This window comes from Tachyglossus aculeatus, chromosome X4 (genome assembly GCF_015852505.1).
Source record: "Tachyglossus aculeatus isolate mTacAcu1 chromosome X4, mTacAcu1.pri, whole genome shotgun sequence".
NCBI lineage: Eukaryota > Metazoa > Chordata > Mammalia > Monotremata > Tachyglossidae > Tachyglossus > Tachyglossus aculeatus.
The window spans coordinates 60,543,864-60,564,294 of NC_052098.1; the positions used below are offsets into that span (position 1 = coordinate 60,543,864).

Sequence of the window (20,431 nt, forward strand, 5' to 3'; positions counted from 1 at the left end):
AACTGAGCTTTTACCTATTATGAATTTTTAATATTTGGCTTTGTGTTTTTCCAAGAAAATGTCAGGGTGTTTTTTTTTTCTACCTCTTCAAAGAAATTAAACATAGTCATATGGGCTTTAAAAATATTTCCCTAGAAATTCTCTTAGATTCTTTGTTTCAAATTAGAGGATTTTCTTAAATCACAAAACTAAGCAGTCTAGACCTAATAATCTTGTGCTCCCTCTCTGCTACAAATATTATTAACAATAATGATGGTGAACTTGGTTTTCCTTTCTGGGCTGGGGAATATGGGGGGTAGAGCTTCCTCTCTCTCCTCCAATTCTCCCCTTTGCCTGGGTGGAGGGAGACTGAAACAGCCTCTTCTAGGAACAGGGCTTCTGACTACATAGAACTGGCAGAAGAAGCTGCTTTTCCCTTCCCCTGCCATTCCCGGCCCCTCCGCTCCTTCCCCTACCCCCCAACACACACACACACACACACACACACACACACAAGCACACACACAATGAGCAATGGAGGCCCTCTATTGGGGCAAAAGGAACACCAGACTGAAGTGCTTTCCTGCCCCTCCTTCATGTTATTATTATTAAGCATTGTTGAGTTGTTTCTGATTCATAGTGACTTCATGGATATACTTTCTCCAGAACCTCCTGTCCTCTGCCATAATCCACCTCCTTTCTAACGGTTCTTCTGTTATCATTGTTATGGTGTCCATCTAGCTGCTGGTCTGCCTCTTCCACGTTTTCCCTGGACTTTTCCTAGCATCAGTGTCTTCTCCAGAGAATTAGTCCTCCTGATTATGTGTCCAAAATATCCTAATGTAAGTAGAGTTATTTGGCTCTCAAAAGACCACTTTGGCTAATTTGCTCTAAAATCCAACTGTTTGTTTTTCAGACGGTCCATGGTATTAGCAAATGCCTTCTCCAACACCACATTTCGAAATAATCGAAGTTCTTCTATCCCCTTTTTTCACTGTCCAGCTTTTGGATCCATTGTCTGGAAACACCATAGAAATGACCGTCTATATTTTTGTGGCAATTGTTACATCAGCACATTTCATGACGCTTTCCAAATCTTACCAAACTATGTCAACAGGTATGGCTAACCACTCAATGACCATCTGATTGGAAGAGATCAGTTTATGTTCCAATACTGAAGAAAGGAGATACAACCAAATGCAACAATTATTATACGGTTTCCTTTATCTCACATGCCAGCAAGGTACTGCTGAAAGTTGTACATTATCGAATGGAGGCCTACATGGAACGCAAATTGTCCTTCACATTGCATGGCCACATTTCCTATGGGGCATACACAATGGGTGATGGGAAGGTGGGGAGCAGGAAAAAGGGTTTGCCAAAGGGCAGACTGGACTCCAACGATTCTCCTAGCACATATTTACACAAGCTTCTTTTCTCCTTTCTTCTGCCTTTGGAGAAATGGGCCAAAAGATATTGTAATTTCTTTACGTAGTGCCTTTTTTCCTAAGCTGCCCCATCATATTTCACAGTAGCAAACTGGGAGAAATAGAAGAGTGAGGAGGTTGCCGGGGAAGTGTGGTCTAGTGGAAAGAGCTCAGGAGTGGGAGTCCGGAGATCTGGGTTCTAATCCATGCTTTGCTACATGCCTGCTAGGTGACCTTGGGCAAGTCATTTAACTTCTCTGTGCCTCAATTTCCTCATCTGAAAAGTGGGGGTTAAATCCTCCTTCCTCTGCCCCAGTACTTAAAACAGTTCTTGACACATACCATAAAAAATACCTGTTTTCCCTCCCCCTTAGTCTGTGAGCCCTTTGTGAGACAGGACTTGGGTCTGATCTGATTTTATTATGTCTACCTCTGCATTTAGCTTATAGTCAACACTTAAATACCATAATCATTCAGATTATTGTTATTATAATTTAAAAACCATTGCTCTCCAGGGGTCCTTTGATGACAAACATTGAAGATGGAATTGTGGGCTAGATGGGCCTTAGTCTGAAGAAGGTGAGAGCTCTGGTCCGGTTGATTTGAAGTGGCAGAGAGTTCCAGGTTGGAAGCGAGAGAGTTGAGAAAGAGGCAGAGTGAATAGCTTAACTGTGAAGGAGTAAGAGTTGACGTATAGTGGAAGAAGAGACTTGGAGCCCGTTGTTGGGTAGGGATTGTCTCTGTCTGTTGCTGAATTGTACTTTCCAAGCACTTAGTACAGTGCTCTGTCCACAGAGAGCACTCAATAAATACGATTGAGTGAATGAAGAAGAGAGCGAATAAGTAACAGGGAGAGAACTGATGGAGTGTCTTAAAGCCAATGGTCCGGAGCTTCTATTGATGCAGAGAGGAATTTATAACCATGAGGTTTGAGGGAGTGGGGAAATGTGTGCTGGGTGGCAATCTAGACAACCGATTGGGGCCACAGAGAGTAGTAAGAAATGGAGAGGCTAGGGACAGGGGGACAGTAGTCTAGCCAAGGTATGCCCAGCATCGGGACCAGGGAAGTACCATTTGGGTGGGTAAGAAAGGATGGATCTGAGAAATGCTTTGAAGGAAAAAATGACAGGATTCAGCAAAGGATTAAATGCAAGTGTTGAAAGACCATGGGGGGCTTCTGGGACATGGATGTTGGCGATGTTGTCTACTGTAATGGGAAAGTTAGGGAGGTTTGGGAGGGAAGATGAGTTCAGTTTTGGACATAGTGAGCTCAAGTAGCATCCATGTGGAGAGTTCCCTCATGCAAGAGGAAATGCAGAATTGCTTAAGAGGTGAGCAGTCAGGCCTACGTCAATTCTTGTGTGTCAGCAATTCAAATAATTAGCATGTAAGATTATTTTGCATCTTTTAGATCAGCTCAGGACGTAGTTCAGCCAAATAAGTTTCCCACAGTTCTTTCCCACTTACGAGTGCCAAAGCATTGTCAATACCCTAAAGAAATATAGTACAAGTGTTCTAAATCTTACAGTTTTTTCCATCTTCATTGAAAGTTCTCTTTTGCCTCAATCTGCTTTCTTTTAGATAGACCTTGCCTTATTTCTTCTGTGCAGTGGGACTGTGGGCATGTATTAATTTTACATGGCTGATTTAGCATTTTATGGTATATCTGGTATTATAAGGTCAAGATGAATTACCAGGATTCTGTGGGACCTACAGAAATCTAGAGGGGGACCCATAAAAGATACATTTTGTGGTAGAAAATGCATGGGAAGTGAAGTTTAAAATTTAATACTGATCATGAGTGCTGAGATCTTTGAATGAAAGGTATGAGAAGAGACTATTTTCATTATTAGAAAGTGTCTCTAAATGCTGTACGGTCACTTATTAAGGGGCTGATAATTTAGAATGTGAATATTCCAAGTCTCTTGATTTGGCCCCTCCTTCCTCCTGTTGCCAATCAATCAATCGTATTTATTGAGTATGTACTGTGTACAGGGCATATACCAACCTACTCACTGTAATAATAATAATAACAATGATGACATTTATTAAGCACTTACTATGTGCAAAGCACTGTTCTAAGCGCTGGGGAGCTTACAAGGTGATCAGGTTGTCCCACGGGGGGCTCACAGTCTTAATCCCCATTTTACAGATGAGGGAACTGAGGCCCAGAGAAGTGAAGTGACTTTCCCAAAGTCACACAGCTGACAAGTAGCAGAGCCGGGATTTGAACCCATGACCTCTGACTCCAAAGCCTGTGCTCTTTCCCGTCCCACATGGAGCTCTCAGTCTTAATCCAGAGGGCATCCAGAATTCATCCCCATTTGGGATCCTTTACATTAAGACTGACTCAGGATTTAATTTTCCTATCGAACACTTTCTGGACTGAACTGAGTCCTCCCCAGCCCACACTCCTGCATCAATCCCACAACTTGAGATGTCACTGATGAGCTTCTGGACACAAATAGCCTGCGATCTGGGGCAAATTCCTCATCCAATTGGTATCTAGTAGGTGTCTAGTAAATGCCATTGCTACCGCTATTGCTCAGCACAGTAAAAGCGGTGTTATCTAGCACTTTGGCCAATTGACTCTGTGTGGAGAAGGAGTTTTACAGTGTTTGAATTTTCCTTAACAGTAAGCTGGAAGGTGATATTAAGTTAAGCATGTGAAGCTTCCCTGGCAGTTTCCTGTGGATGGAAGTTGCATAATCCCTCCTGGGAGTCCTAGTAGTAATAATAATGACAATGGTATTTATTAAGTGCTTACTATGTGCAAAGCACTGTTCTAAGCACTGGGGAGGTTACAAGGTGATCAGGTTGTTTCACAGGGGGCTCACATTCTTAATCTCCATTTTACAGATGAGTAACTGAGGCACATAGAAGTGACTTTCCCAAAGTCACACAGCTGACAATTGGTGGAGGCGGGATTTGAACCCATGACCTTTGACTCCAAAGCCCGTGCTCTTTCCACTGAGCCACACTGCTTCTCTGAGGACTGCTTCTCTAGTAGGACTATCTTGGACAACGTAGGCAAGTACCTGAGGAGTTCTTCAAACACTTAGTACCAGTGCTCTGCACACAGTAAGCGCTCAATAAATACCATTAATTGATTCTTTTAATATAGTTACCCTCTAACAACAGCTCCTCTTCCCACTTATAGTTGTTCCTCCACTTACAGGCTCCTATAGGGACTTTATTCCTAATAATACAGTTCTCATTGGCTCTCTGTATGACCTAGGAGTTTGCTGGAGGAATCCTTGGTAGGAGACTCTAAACTCTTAGTTAACTGAAATTAATGACTAAACTGTTTTCCCATTCTCTTAACATGCTGGATAGCAAAGCTTTTAGTAAACTATATTGATTATCTTTCCCACAAGCATTCTTATAGTTTTTTTAAGGATGAAGGCACTATCTTATTCTATCAGCTCTGTAGGAGGCCTCTGGATCCCCATTTCCCCATGTCTCATTCTCAGTCTCTTTCATGGGCTCCTCTTCTGCTTCCTACCCCCTAACTGTGGATGTCCCTCGAGGTTCAGTTCTGGGTCCCCTTCTATTCTTCCCCTACACCCACTCCCTCGGAGAACTCATTCGCTCACATGGATTCAACTACCACCACAATGCAACTGATTCCAAAATCTACTTCTCCAGCCTTCTCTGTAGTCTCACATTTCCTCCTGCCTTCAGGATTTTTCGAATTGGATGTCCCAGCGGGACACCTCAAACTTAACATGTCCAAAACAGAGCTCCTTATCTTCCCACCTTCCCACCCCTGTCCTTACTGTGATTTTCCCACCACTGCAGACAGCACCACCATCCTTCCTGTCTCATAAACTTATAACCTTGATGTAGTCCTCAACTCATCTCTCTCGTTCGACCCTCTAAATCCTGTCGGTTCAACCTTCACAACATGGCTAAAATCTGTCCTTTCCTCTCCATCCGAACTGTTACCACGTTCATCCAAGCATTTATCCTATCCCGCCTGGATTACTGTAACAGCCACAGTAATCCAGTAATGCCTTCTGCCTCTACCCACTCCACTCTATACTTCACTCTGCTGCCCGGATCATTTTTCTACAAAAACATTCAGGCCACGTTTCCCCTCTCCTCCATAACCTCCAGTAGTTGCCCATACACCTTCACATCAGGCAAAACTCCTACCCATCAGCTTTAAAGCACTCAATCACTTTTGTCTTTTCCTACTTTACTCACTGCTTACCCACTATAACTCAGCCTGCGCACTTCACTCCTCTAATGCTAACCTGTTATATGTTATATTGTATCAATCAATCAATCATATTTATTGAGCACCTACTGTGTGCAGAGCACTGTACTAAGTGCTTGGGAGAGTACAAGATAACAATGTAGCAGAGTTGATAGATACATTCCCTGCCCACAAAGACCTTACAGTCTAGAGGGGGAGACAGACATTAATTTAAATAAAAATAAATTATAGATATGTACATAAGTGCTGTGGGGCTGAGGGATGGGTGCAAGGGCGATGTAGAAGGGAGGGGAGAAATGGAAATGAGGGCTTAGAGAAAGCTTCTTGGAGGAGATGGGCCTTCATTAAGGCTCTGAAGGTGGGGAGAGTAATTGTCTGTCGGATATGAAGAGGGAGGGCATTCCAGACCAGAAGCAACCCCTGGAAGTTCTTAAGGAGTGGCAAAACATGGACTGAATGTTTTTGTAGCGTAATGATCTGGGTAGCAGAATGAAGTATGGACTGGAGTGGGGAGACACAGGAGACAGGGAAGTCAGCAAGGAAACTGATAGAGTAATCAAGGCTGGATAGGATAAGTGCTTGGATGAACTTAGCAACAGTTTGGATAGAGAGGAAAGGGCAGATTTTAGCGATGTTGTGAAGGTTAAACAGATAGGATTTGATGACCGTCCCAAGGTGACCCTGGGGTACCAGCCATCTCAAGGTCAAATGCTATCTCGTGACTATCTGAGCCAGCAGGCGGAACTCGGAAGTGAGGGTCGGATACCGCCCCCACGACCAAAACTGCTAGATTGACAGCCCAAGCCGGGAATACGGAAGGTGTCCCTCACCCCCGTGCCAATCAAATTAGGTATGGGGGGGGGGGGAGGCAGAGATTGGATAAACTGAGGCCAGAAGCTGGAATGGCCTAGGAGCACAGGTGATAAATACCTGTCGCCTCTGACCTTCTGGTGGCAGAACACTGAGAAATGCAGCAACAGCAGCTGCAGCAGCAATGGCCCACGTGTCCTTCTCTGCCCAGAAGGCCAGATGGCCGCTCTGCAACCAGAACCAACACACTGAGGGAAAGGGCGCGGGATGGGTGAGTGTCTTGTGGGTGGGATCCAGGTACCCTGCTGCTGATGGGAATCGTGAGTGGATTCCTCCCATGTAGGGAGAGCACATGGTGAGAGCTAGCCTCCCACTACATGCACGGGTAATGTAATGGATTCCTCCCATGTGGGAAAGCTTGTGGATTCCTCCTGTGTGGCAAAGTAAGTGGATTCTTCCCGTGTGGAAAAGTAAGTGGATTCTTCCCAAGTGTGAAGTGCATTTGGGTGAGAGTTAGCCACCCCGCCCACGTGTGATTAATGTATGAGTGTATTCCTCCCATTAGGGAAGCGCTAATAATACTAATTAATCACATTCCTCGGAAAGGGAAGTTCAATCCATTGTGCCTAAACCACTAAATAATTCAGTTCGCCTCATGGAATTAATTTCATATAAACCTCAGGCTTTCCGTCCCCGGCCTCTCTCTCTCTCTCACCGTGCCAATTACTGAACAAACCCATCCCCGGACGACGGGTGACAATGACAGATTGAAAATGTGGGTTGAATGAGAGAAATGGGTGAAGGTTAACGTCAAGATTACAGCTTGTGATACAGGAAAGATGGTGGCGCTGTCTACAGTGATGGGAAACTTCGGGGGAGGGCAGGGTTTGCGTGGGAAGATAAGGAGCACTGTTTTGGACACGTTAAGTTTGAGGTGTGTGCCAGGACATCCAATTAGAGATGTCCTGAAGGCAGGAGGAAACGTAAGACTGCAGAGAAGGAGAGAGATCAAGGCTGGAAATGTAGATTTGGGAATCATCTCCATAGAGATGGTAGTTGAAGCCTTGAGAGTGAATGACTTTTCCAAGGGAGTGGGTATAGATGGAGAATAGAAGGGGACCTAGAAGTGAACCTTGAGGGGCTCCCTCAGTTAGGGGGTGGGAAGCAGAGAAGGATCCCACAAAAGAGACTGAGAATAAGGGGCCAGAGAGATAGAAGGAGAACCAGGAGAGGATAGTGTTGGTGAAACCAAGGTTGGATTATTTTTCCAGGAGAAGGAGGCGGTCGACAGTGTGGAAGGCAGCTGAGAGGTCGAGGAGGATTAGGATGGAGTAGAGGCCATTGGATTTGACAAGAAGGAGATCATTGACCTTTGAGAGGGAGGTTTCTGTGGAGTGAAGGGGACGTAAACATGAAGCAGCGTGGTTTAGTGCAAAGAGCACAGGCTTGGGAATCAGACATCGTGGGTTCTAATCCCGGCTCCACCACTTGTCAACTGTGTGACTTTGGGAAAGTCACTTAACTTCTCTGTGCCTCACTTACCTCATCTGTAAAATGGGGATTAAGACTGTGAGCCTCACGTGGGACAACCTGATAACTTTGTATCTATCCCAGCGCTTAGAACTGTACTTGACACATAGTAAGTGCTAAACAAATACCATTAACATTATTGTTGTTATTATGATTGGAAACAGTCAAGAAGAGAATTGGATGAGAGGAAGTTGAGACAGTGGATACAGACAACTCAGTCAAGGAGTTTAGAGAGGAATGATAGGAGGGAGATGGAGGCAATAACTGGAGGGAGCCGTGGAATCAAAGGAGGGACGTTTTGGGATAGGGGAGACATAAGCATGTTTGACAGCAAGTGGGGAAGAAGCCATGGGAGAGCAAACCGTTGAAGATGGCAGTCAGTGAGGAAATAGTGGTGGGGGTAAGTGCTTTGATAAGGTACGAAGGGATGGGGTCAGGCGTGCAGGTGGAGGGGGTGGATTTTGAGAGAAGGCAGGAGATCTCCTCTTGTGAGACTCCTGGGAAAGATGGAAGAGTTGAAGAAGGGGCAGGAGGAGGGAGGGACTGGAGAGGAGCAGGAGGGATTTTAGGGAAATCACGCCTGATTGTACTCTCCCAAGTGCTTAATACAGTACTCTGCATACAGTAAGCGCTCAATAAATATGATGATTGATGTCTGAAGAAGTGTAATTCTCTCCATTTCTGATTCAGCTCCAAGGAAGCAGAGAAGCAGTGTTGCTCAGTGGAAAGAGCCCCGGCTTGGGAGTCAGAGGTCATGGGTTCAAATCCCGGCTCCGCCACTTGTCAGCTGTGTGACTTTGGGCAGGTCACTTCACTTCTCTGTGCCTCAGTTACCTCATCTATAAAGTGGGGATTAAGACTGTGAGCCCCCCGTGGGACAACCTGATCACCTTGTAACCTCTCCAATGCTTAGAACAGTGCTTTGCACATAGTAAGTGCTTAATAAATGCCATTATTATTATTATTAAAGAGGAGGGAAACTACCACACCTCAACTGTTACTGCTCCCACTTACTGTTTTGCAGTTTGATCCGTTAGGCCGTTTTAATCTCAGTTAGTTTTGTCTGGCCTGAACCCAGGGATGGCTGACAGGTTTTCTTCCTGGCCTTAGTGCTCTCCTAACATGTTGAAACTCAAACTCTTTGGCAAAAAGTTTGAAACCTCATGGAGCCTAATGGTGGCAGGCAGCCCACTTCCCAGAATCCCAGACCTGGCCTGCAGGCTTGGACTTGTACCAAAGCTCCCTGGGGATGGATCAAAGGGGAAAGAGGTGGGGGGTTTTGGTAAAGGACCCCTTGCATTTTATGTCTGTTGCTAAGGCCAGGGAAAATCCGTGGTAGGTAATTGTCTGGGAATTCATCACTAGACCTGTGGGCCCTCACGGGGCCTTGTTTTAAAAAGAAGCCACTCTAACGCAACATTAGTGTGGAGGGTGAGCAGTATCCAGAGGAGTTCTCCCCCTCTAGACTGTACGCCCCTTGTGAGCAGGGAATGTGTCTACTGACTCTATGTTGTACTTTCCAAGCACTTTGTACAGCGCTCTGCACACAGTAAGCGCTCAATAAATACAATTGATAGATTCTCACATCCTCAGCATCACTGCTCCTGGCTCCTCTGCCTGCCCACCCCACACACCTTCATTTAAAGGATCCATACCAGGCAGCTTCTTGACGGTGTCACTGGGTGCTCTCCTATGAAACAGGGACTCTAGGCTCTGTTGAAAAGCTAAGATTGTACATGACTTTTTAAAGATTGAAAAACTGGAGAAAAATATCTGTCGTTTATTTATCTTCATGTCTGTCTCCCCCTCTAGACTGTAAGCTCGTTGTGGGCAGGGAATGTGTCTGTTTATTGTACTCCCCCAAGCACTTAGTCCAGTGCTTTGCACACAGTAAGTGCTCAATAAATACGATTGAATGAATGAATCAGTGAAATATATTGACTGTGTGTAGGGCACTGTAAGGACTGAAGTTCCTCCTTTAGTGACCCAGATGGCACAGTCTTTGGATACTGAGCTGTTCTCTGACAGCTGTGTCCCAGAGGGAGCTGTGGGATGTCAAAGGGATAGGAGAAATCTGCCATTTCATCAACAAAGAGCTGTAATAGCTGCCTTATAGATCAAGGAGAAAGTGGGAGTGTCATGCAAACCAGGTGGTGAAATACCTGCCCCATCAATTCTGTTTCCTTGGGCAGCTGCTCAGTTGGCCTAAAGCATGGGCCACCTTTGTTTGGAAACACCGGGAATTTCCCTAAATCCATTTTAGGCAATTGCTTGTTAATACCACTTTAGAAGTGCAGAGCCCTGCTCTGCTTGGTGGAATTACAAAGACTGTGCAGCTCAGAATTTTTTGTTCCTGGTTTAGTATGTGCTGTGATAGCTTTTGTGAATCGCCTTGCTTGAAATTCAATTTTAAAGATAAGCCAAGTCCAGATCAGTTTTCCTCTCCATGATTCTAGTAAGAACCATGACTCCAGTTTATGAAGGAGGTTTTTTTGTCTTCCATTAGGAAAAAGGGCGAAGATAAGAGTTTATGAAACAAATTGGACTTTTAATCAGTGGTGGGGTTAGTTTAGAGGTTAAGGGAGAAGCCAGTTGTATGTCTGTAGACATCTGGAGACTTTTCTATGTCACACAAATAGAAGAGAAGTAATGGAGGATTTCACAGCTATTCAGGAGAATTTGTCATTTGTGTTCTCAGCGGTCCAGTGCCTTTCAACTTAATTTAGCTTATTTTTCCAAAGCATTCAACATGTATAGTATGATTCTTAATATGGTTGTGATCCATTGTCCAAAGAAGAAGGAAAGAGATTGTTTCTATTTCTCTGCTACAGGTCCCATCGTGCCGAGGTTCCTCTATTTGCTGTTGAAAAAAACCTGGGTTTGCCTTTTCCTTTATGCTCTGGAATCACCTAAAGGCTGAGGAACTGGGTATCTTAATAGGCTTCACTGATAGCAACTGGGCTTTACCTGAGTCGATGCATATGGTTGTCAGCTAAGTTTACTTTTTTCTGAAGTGGAAAACTGTAGCTAGCCTCTTCCCTCCCCTGATGATCCTTCTTTCCTAATAATAATAATAATAATGATAATAATGATTGCATTTATTAAGCACTTACTATCTGCAAATCACTGTTCTAAGTGCTGGGGAGGTTACGTGGGATCAGGTTGTCCCACGTGAGGCTCACAGTCTTAATCCCCATTTTACAGATGAGGTAACTGAGGCACAGAGAAGTTAAGTGACTTGCCCAAAGTTACACAGCCGATAATTGGCGGAGCTGGGGTTTGAACCCATGACCTCCGACTCCAAAGCCCACTTTCGCCAAAGCTCTTTTCCACTGAGCCACGCTGCTTCTCTAATCAGGAAAGTCACACTCCTAGTCTATTCTATTTATTTTATTTTGTTAGTATGGTTTTGTTCTCTGTCTCCCCCTTTTAAACTGTGAGCCCACTGTTGGGTAGGGACTGTCTCTATATGTTGCCAACTTGTACTTCCCAAGCGCTTAGTACAGTGCTCTGCACAGAGTAAGTGCTCAATAAATACGACTGATTGATTGATTGATTGAAAGCCCTTCTGGCTCCTTCATTTTGAGATTTAATCCAGCATGACTTTCTTTTCTTGTTCAGTAGTCTAGAGAGAACCTAGAATTACCTGGCCATCAAATCTGCTTATCTCCTTGCGACTGCAGCACAATTCTATGTATTTGGGGCCTGTCATAGCTTCTGAGCTGATATTTCCCTCCCACCTTCCTCATTTGATGTCAGTTTACTTAGGAGAGCTTTATTTAGGTCCAGTTTCCCATTTTTAATGAGCTCCTTCCATGACCAAAGCGATCAACTGGTTTCAGTAAAGCCAGTTATTGTGAGTCTAACCAGTCAACTGTAAAAATTCAAAAGACTTCGTTATAATATTAATATTCTGCCTGCCGGTATTTTGGGTCAATACTTTTCATTATGTTTTCACAGCGAAAGCATGTCAAATCTCCAAGAAGAGGTGAAAACCTATACCTGTACTTGACCTTCCTTTAAAAGGTGCCATAACTCTGGATTTAGGTTTTCATGGGTGTGCTTGGTGCCCCTCATTCACAGAGAAAGCCCAGCAATATGCTTTCAAAATTCAGTTTGAGGTGAGGAGGACTGTATGAGGTCCCTGATTCACCCGTGCATTCTGGCATCCTCTAGCAACTCGGGGAACTCCAGTGTGACTTTCACAACCCTGTGCTGGCATGGGAAATGTTCTTTCTAGTTGCTCCCTCTTCACTAAGCTGCCTGGATCATTTTCCTCCAACATCACTCTGCACATGTCTCCCCACTCCTCAAAAACATTCAGTGGTTGCCCCGTTCCCCTTCACATGAAGCAAAAATTCTTCATCATTCACTTTAAAGATCCCTCTTATCTACTCTCGTCTCCCAGGTCAACTTGCACTCTCTTCCTCAATCAGTGATATTCATTGAGTGCTTATTGTGTGCAGAATACTGGACTAAGTCCTTGGAAGAGTACAATAGTGTTGGTAGGCATGATCCTGCCCTCAAGGAAATGACAGTCTATTTTGGAAACAGTCACTAAAATGAATTACAGGTAGGAGGAAGTGGATAGAGTTTATAAGTTACGTTCACAAAGTATTATGTGCGGTTGTGAATTCTTAAGTGGTGTGGAAGAGCTGAAGTGGCAGTTGGGGGATATAAACACCTCAAAAAGATCTTGTTGACAATAGCGTCATCATTGAGTGAGAAGGCCACACACACACACACACACACACACACACACACACACACACACACACACACACACACACACCACTACCACCACCACCACCACCACCACCCCACACAGCATTACAGCACTTGGGATACTATTGGGATGTAGCTGTAGTGTATGCATAAATCCAGCTGCATTTACAGCATATTCCTGCTTTTTAATTTTTTTTATGGTATTTGTTAAGCACTTTCTATGTGACAGGCACTGTACTAAGCACTAAGGTAGATACAAGCTAATCAGATGGGACACAGTCCATATCCCACATGGGGCTCCCAGTCTTTATCCCCATTTTACAGATGAGGTAACTGAGGCCCAGAGAAGTGACTTGCCCAAGGTCACACAGCAGACAAGTGGCAGAGCTGGGATTGAGAACCCAGGTCCTCCTAACTCCCAGGCTCATGCGGTATTCACTAGGCCACGTTGCTTCTCATGTGCCTAGCTATGTGTCTTTCCTCCCCTAGTTGGATTGTGAGCCCTGTGTGGGACAGGGATTGGGTCCAAACTGTTAATTTCTGTTTTGTCCCAATTAGTAGCACATTGCTCAGTACATAATAAGTTCTTAAATACCGTATTCAATCACTTTCTGGAAAGCTAGTGGTTAGTGTTGCCGCCGTGCCTCTAGGTCCCTGAGCAGTTGCTTATTTTGCCTGCTCCTAGTACTTGCAGTGTGGCAAATAGATGACTCCTGTGTTGTGCACACTAACAGAGAGCTGAGGCCATAGATGCCTGGTTCCCTGCCACATGAAGCGGAATAATAGTTGATTGTTACTGATAATAATTATTATTAACTATCTGAGGAACAGCATGGCCTAGTGGAAAAAGCATGGGCCTGGGCCTCAGATTCTAATCCTGGGTTTATCACTTGCTTGTTGTGGGACCCTGGGCAAGTCACTTCACTTCCCTGTGTCTCAGATTCCTCATCTGAAAAATGGAGTTTCAATACCTGTTCTCCTTCCTACTTAGACTCTGCGCCCTACCAGGGACAGGGACTGTGTATGACAAGATTAATTTCTATCTACCCCAGTGCTTAGAGCAGTGCTTGATGCATGGTAAGTGCTTACCAATTATTATTCTTATTCTTTTCATTGTTAATGCACCACACATTTGAATTATGATTTTAGAATTTATTTATTTTGTCTTTTCTAATTATAAGATCCTCATGAGTTAAGACTATTGTTATAGCAGAGGCAATTGAAAGTTGTAGGGTTTAAATAATGATAATTATGCTATTTGTTATGCCAACCACTGTACTAAGTGCTGGGGTAGATACAAGATAATCTGGTTGGACACGGGCTCTGACCCATATGGGACTCACAGTCTAAGCGGGAGGGAGAACAGGCATTAAATCCCCATTTTACAGATGTGGAAACGGAGGCACCGAGAAGTTAGGCAACTTGACCAAGGTCACACAGCAGGCAAGTGGAGGAGCTGGGATTAGAACCCAATCAATCAATCAATTGTATTTATTGAGCACTTACTGCGTGTAGAGCACTGTACTAAGCACTTGGGAGAGTACAGAATTGGTACACGTGTTCCCTGCCCAAAAGGAGCTTACAGTCTAGAGGGGGAGACAGACATTAAAATAAATTACAGATATGTACACAAGTGCTCCCCTCTCAGGATCACACCTGGAGAGTTTCCAATACTCTACCAGTCTCGGCTATGGGAGGGAGAGTCAAGCAGAGGCTTACCCATTCCATTCTTAGCTTGGGCAGTGGCTAGCGAGTGGAAGGCAGTCTGCTACAAGTCAAAACTCACCCGTGCTGGGCAGCAGCGGCGTGGGAGAGAGTCGAGGGCAGAGACTAGAGTTTATTGCGCTGAAGGTGACAATAGTAAACCACTTCCATATTTTGACCGAGAAAACTCTATGGATTGCAGATGGAGAGCGGGGCGTTGTGGGAGAGACGTGTCCATGGTGTTGCTGTGGGTTGGAAATGGCTCGAAGGTGTAAGACAAGGCAAGACATAAGTGCTAGGGGGCCAAGGCTGGGTGAAGAAATGGTGCAAAGTCTAAGCACATGGGTGACATGGAAGGGAGAAGGAGTAGGGGAGATGAGGGTTTAGTTAGGGAAGCGATGGGCAAATCAGGAGGAGGTGGTTTTGGATGGGGAGATGAGGAGAGGAGAACTCAGATCCTCTGCCTCCTGAGCCATGCTCTTTCCACTAGGCCATGTTGCTTTTCAGAGTCTAGAAGGACTCAAGATCATAACACTGAGAGATAGATAAAAATGGCTTTGGAACTCACTCCTGCTGCAAGCTATGTTTAGTTCAATAAATACAATTCAAGTTCAATAAATCAATACAAGTTCAATAAATCAATAAATCAATACAAGTTCAATACAATACAATACAATACAAGTTCAATACAATAAATCAATACAAGTTCAATAAATCAATAAATACGATTGATGATGATGATCCCCCACCTTCTTACCTCCTTCCCTTCCCCACAGCACCTGTATATATGTATGTATGTTTGTACATATTTATTACTCTATTTATTTATTTACTTGTACATAGCTATTCTATTTATTTTATTTTGTTAGTACGTTTGGTTTTGTTCTCTGTCTCCCCCTTTTAGACTGTGAGCCCACTGCTGGGTAGGGACTGTCTCTGTATGTTGCCAGTTTGTACTTCCCAAGCGCTTAGTACAGTGCTCTGCACATAGTAAGCGCTCAATAAATACGATTGATGATGATGATGATGATCCCCCCCTTCTTACCTCCTTCCCTTCCCCACAGCACCTGTATATATGTATATATGTTTGTACAGATTTATTACTCTATTTATTTATTTATTTTACTTGTACCTATCTATTCTATTTATTTTGATTTGTTAATATGTTCGGTTTCGTTCTCTGTCTCCCCCCTTTTAAACTGTGAGCCCACTGTTGGGTAGGGACTGTCTCTATATGTTGCCAATTTGTACTTCCCAAGCGCTTAGTACGGTGCTCTGCACATAGTAAGCGCTCAATAAATACGATTGATGATGATGATGATGATGATCCCCCCTTCTTACCTCCTTCTCTTCCCCACAGCACCTGTATATATGTATATATGTTTATACAGATTTATTACTCTATTTATTTATTTTACTTGTACCTATCTATTCTATTTATTTTAATTTGTTAGTATGTTCGGTTTTGTTCTCTGTCTCCCCCTTTTAGACTGTGAGCCCACTGTTGGGTAGGGACTGTCTCTATATGTTGCCAATTTGTACTTCCCAAGTGCTTAGTACAGTGCTCTGCACATAGTAAGCGCTCAATAAATACGATTGATGATGATGATGAGTTCACTGGACTGCTAGACCTCTATGGGCTGACAATTAAAATTACTAGTGTTGAAGGCCTTCAGGGTATTTAGTGCCATTACAATAGTACGAAAGAGAATTGAAACTCTAAAAGCCAGAAAAATCACAGCTAAGCCATCACCAGTTGCTTTAAATCTACCTTCTTGTGTGTCTTCATCAGGGCTTTAAATGTTACCAAAATGACACAATGAACAGGGGAGTGGCAGTGGCATGAGGAAAGAACCAGAATTTTTTGGAGCACTTGTTTATCAGGTCCTTGAGATTTACCCCCGAAGCGACTATGCCTAAACCAGCTATGTGCTTATTTGGGGCATTTATCAACCCAAGAAAGCTCAGCTCAGACCCGGTTTTTTGCAAACGTTTGCTTTTTCCTAATTAAGCAGCTGGGCTGCTTATGCTAACACAAGATCGAGTGGCTTGCCCACAGTTACATGCTCCCATTTCCACTTGTGGGTTCATCGTGGTTCAGTTTTTCTTTATTAATCTGATGTTTTTCATCTAAAGTAGCAAAATGTGCAATGCTGAGCCAGCTCTGCCATTACTGGCTAGCGGAAGATGAACCAGAAGTGGGATTGCAGTGCAAGTGGCAACTACAGATTTCACTAGAATTAAATGCACATTTGAATAGGAAATGGTTTGTTCGAGTGGCGATCGAATAAAACATCTCTCTGCCAGAAATGTGAGGGGTGATTATTCGTCTCCAGGATCCACCGCCTATTCATTTTTGAAGGCAATTAAAGTTAGTCATGCAAAGCCGATAATTCTCATAACGACATCACCGCAAAACAGCATTCAGCATATTCCCGGCCAGTAGCTGTACTGTATGAAGTTGACCAGTTGCATTTATGTAGCTATAAAGCATATATGTGGAGCCTTACCCGGAGGCAAGGGGATGAATAAAATGACTTTTTAAGGTGTCATCTAGACCCGCATTGTACTGTTCCCTAACTTCCACAACATTCCTGGGAGCAAGGTGTGGGACAGGTAGAATGATCCAAAGAAGAATGGAAATTAGAGTGAAGAGTAGAGTGCTAAATCCCAAATCAGTGGAAAACCTACATCACCCAATACCTAGATTTAGTATGCGCTCTCTGTTTCTGTCTCTGTCTCTGTCTCTGCTTCTGTTTCCATCTCTGTCTCTCTCTCTCTCTCTCACACACACACACACACACACACACCATCTCAGCTCCATATTAATTTTTCCCAAATCTACAGGGACCTTGTGCATGTCTACCTGAATGCATGCCCAGTGGGAAAACAAAACCAGTGAGAAACATAGGACCAGCTATTTGTTCTATGTCTTTATTAAATGGATCACATGCAGTGCTCCTACTAGCTTCAGACAAGTTTATGTACCTAAGAAGCTGCGTGGGGAAGCAGTGTGGCTCAGTGGAAAGAGCCTGGGCTTGGGAGTCAGAGGTCATGGGTTCTAATCCTGGCTCTGCCACTTGTCAGCTGTGTGACTTTGGGCAGCTCACATAACTTCTCTGTGCCTCATTTCCCTCATCTGTAAAATGGGGATTAAGATTGTGAGCCCCACGTGGGACAGCCTTGATTACCTTGTATCCCCCCCAGCGCTTAGAACAGTGCTTGGCACATAGTAAGCGCTTAACAAATGCCAACATTATTATTATCTAAGAGAGGGTCAGGATCCAGAAGCAGGGGCTGAGAATCAATCCCATTTCATGAAACCACACCAATGGACTGCTGATTCATTTTTCTTTTGTTCCATTAGCAGTGCCCTCGGTATTTCACTGTCAGTGCAGGCTGAAAGATGAAGAAGTTAAACATTTCATCTTGGAATTACTGATTAGGAATCCCCAAAGTATTACTTGTGTCCAGTGATGTTTTTTCTTAATTCAGGAGTAAATTTTTGTCCAGTACAGTTGTGTAATGGAACATATCTATCAGCAGTAGTAAACAGTTCCTCACTCACCAGCCAGGACACATTACCTTTCTTCATCTCACCGAAGTGAGAAACTGTTGAGAGGGTAGTGAATAATAATTTTTCCTTTAGCCACACTGCATTAATACAATTTCACTCTCCTTCTCTTGGCAGGTCTGTTTCATTTAGTTAAATGACTTTCCCTGTCTTTTCCCCCAAATTACCCAAGCGTGGCCTAAGAGAAGCAGCATGGCTGAGTGGAAAAAGCATAGCAGTGGGAGTTAGGAGACCTGGGTTTTCATTCAGGCTCCTCCACGTACCTGCTGTGTGACCTTGGGCAAGTCACATGACTTTTTGGTGTCTGTTTCCTCCTCTGAAAAAACGGGTATTAAATATCTGGTCACCCTCCCATTGAGCCCTATGTAGGACAAAGACAGTGTGATATGATCATATTATATCTACCCCAGCACTTAGCACAGTGCTTAATACATAGGAAGCACCTAACAAATACCAATATAATTCCTGAATGCAATTAAAAACACAAACTCGTGACTAAAAATCCTCTGGCACCACCCTCCTCCCCCTGCAACTCTTTTCAGAGAAGGGGAACGCAGCTGGGAAAACTTGTACAACCAGCTTGGGTTTATTTAGACAAAGTGAAGAATACCCCTGACCCTGCCATGCATGAGTTGAGTGGTTCTGTGAGGGGCCACTCTGAAAAGGGGCATAATAATAATAATTGTGGTATTTGTTAAGCACCTACTGTATGCCAGACACTGTATTGAGCGCTGGGGTGGTTACAAGCAAATGGGGTTGGACACAATCTTTGTCCCATGTGGGGCTCACGGTCTCAGTCCCCATTTTACAGCTGAGATAACTGCAGCACAGAGAAGTGACTTGCCCAAGGTCACAGAGCACATGGGGTTCACAGTTGGCGACTTTCTTCACTTACAGGCACTTTCTGTGGCCTTTAAAGTGGAATACAGACTATTTTTCAGCAAGCAGCTGTTCAGGCTCTTTGCATTTGGGTAGTAATTCTCCCCTTTGAACCAGGCTTATGCCTGGAAGTTTGGAAGGATCAGCATAGTGATAAGCAGGAGGAAACGGCGTAGTCTTGTGGAAAGAGCAGGGGCCTGGGAATCAGAGGACCCGGATTCCAATCCTGGTTCTGCCACGTACCTGCTGTGTGATCTTGGGCAAGTCGCTTAACATCTCTGTGCCTCAGAGATCCCCATTTGTAAAATGGGGATTGAATCCCTGATCTCTGGTCCACTTAGACCGTGAGCCCCGTGTGGATCAGAGACTGTGTCTAACCTGATTATCCTGTATCTACCCAAGCACTTGGTACAGTGCTTGGCACGTGGTAAGCACTTCACAAATATCACAGTTAATATTATTAAGAAGTGTCTTTTTTACCTTTTATACCTGGGGAATGTAATCCCTGGTGGGAAGGGGAGAGTCAAGCTCATACTGTAATTCAGAATTTTATCATATTTGTATAGTTTGGCATATAACTCCCCAAATGTTAATCAGACATTCAACTGATCTTACCTTTTTTTAAGAACCCACCAATACTGACCACCATATAAAGCTTTCTTAGTCACAGGGATCATAGGGTTAGGTCATTAATATTTTTCTCATTTTGCAGAACAGGAAATTCAAGCATCCTGGGGTTGGGTGACAACCAAATACACTCAATGCCTTTTCAGTAAAGTTTGAAATGGATTGGAGGTCCTGTGGCTCCTAGGCTGCTGTTCTACCCATTAAGCCATCCTTAAGATTTAAAATGAACAATGCCAAGATTCCTAATTCACAGAAGGGGCAACAGAGGTGAAGATAAGGGAAATGACTTGCTTTAACTCGCTCAGTGAATGCTGCCAGAGTAGGAAACTCAATTTTCTAAGTTTGTACTACCGTACTCTAACCATTGAACCCCATTGCTCCTCAATTAATTTCAGGCCCTTTAAGATTGTCCCCGTTAAGGAGTGTGTTTTAGCTTCAGTGGCATTCACCGAAGGAACTCGTCACAGATATGAAATTACTGAATTTACATTCCAATTATTATAGATAGTTCATTATAGTATAATGGTTTCCCATTGATTTGTTTGGAATTAACTGCTCAAAAATCAATGGCACTGTTTTCATTACTGCGGGACAAGATCAAATGTATTTAGTTATAATTCACTATTTATTTCAATTTGCTATTAGTAGGAAGTCAATCAGTTATTCTATACTTGGCTACTGTCAAGAAAAGCCCCACAAATTTTGGCCCCCAAACAAATAGATTTCCTAGGTCTTTATGTATTCAGAACAGAACCCTTTCTCGGTTTATTCCTTCTCCTCCTTCAGAGTGGACAAAGCCCAACCCATCCAAGGCAGATGGCTAGCAAAATAAGTTTTTGTTGCTAGCAGAAATCTGCTACATTAGGATAGTGGGGAAACTCTAGTCCCCTAGACTGTAAGCTCATTTATTCATTCATTCAATAGTATTTATTGAGCGCTTACTGTGTACAGAGC

General features: G+C 43.7%; 1 non-coding gene across 1 annotated transcript; it reads left to right on the forward strand.

Annotated features, from left to right (window-relative positions):
* The first annotated feature begins 14,331 nt into the window (after window positions 1-14,331).
* LOC119948647 lies at window positions 14,332-14,469 on the forward strand. Its single transcript, XR_005457029.1, has one exon. It is a non-coding gene; the product is annotated as a small nucleolar RNA SNORA7 (small nucleolar RNA).
* The last annotated feature ends 5,962 nt before the right edge of the window (window positions 14,470-20,431 follow it).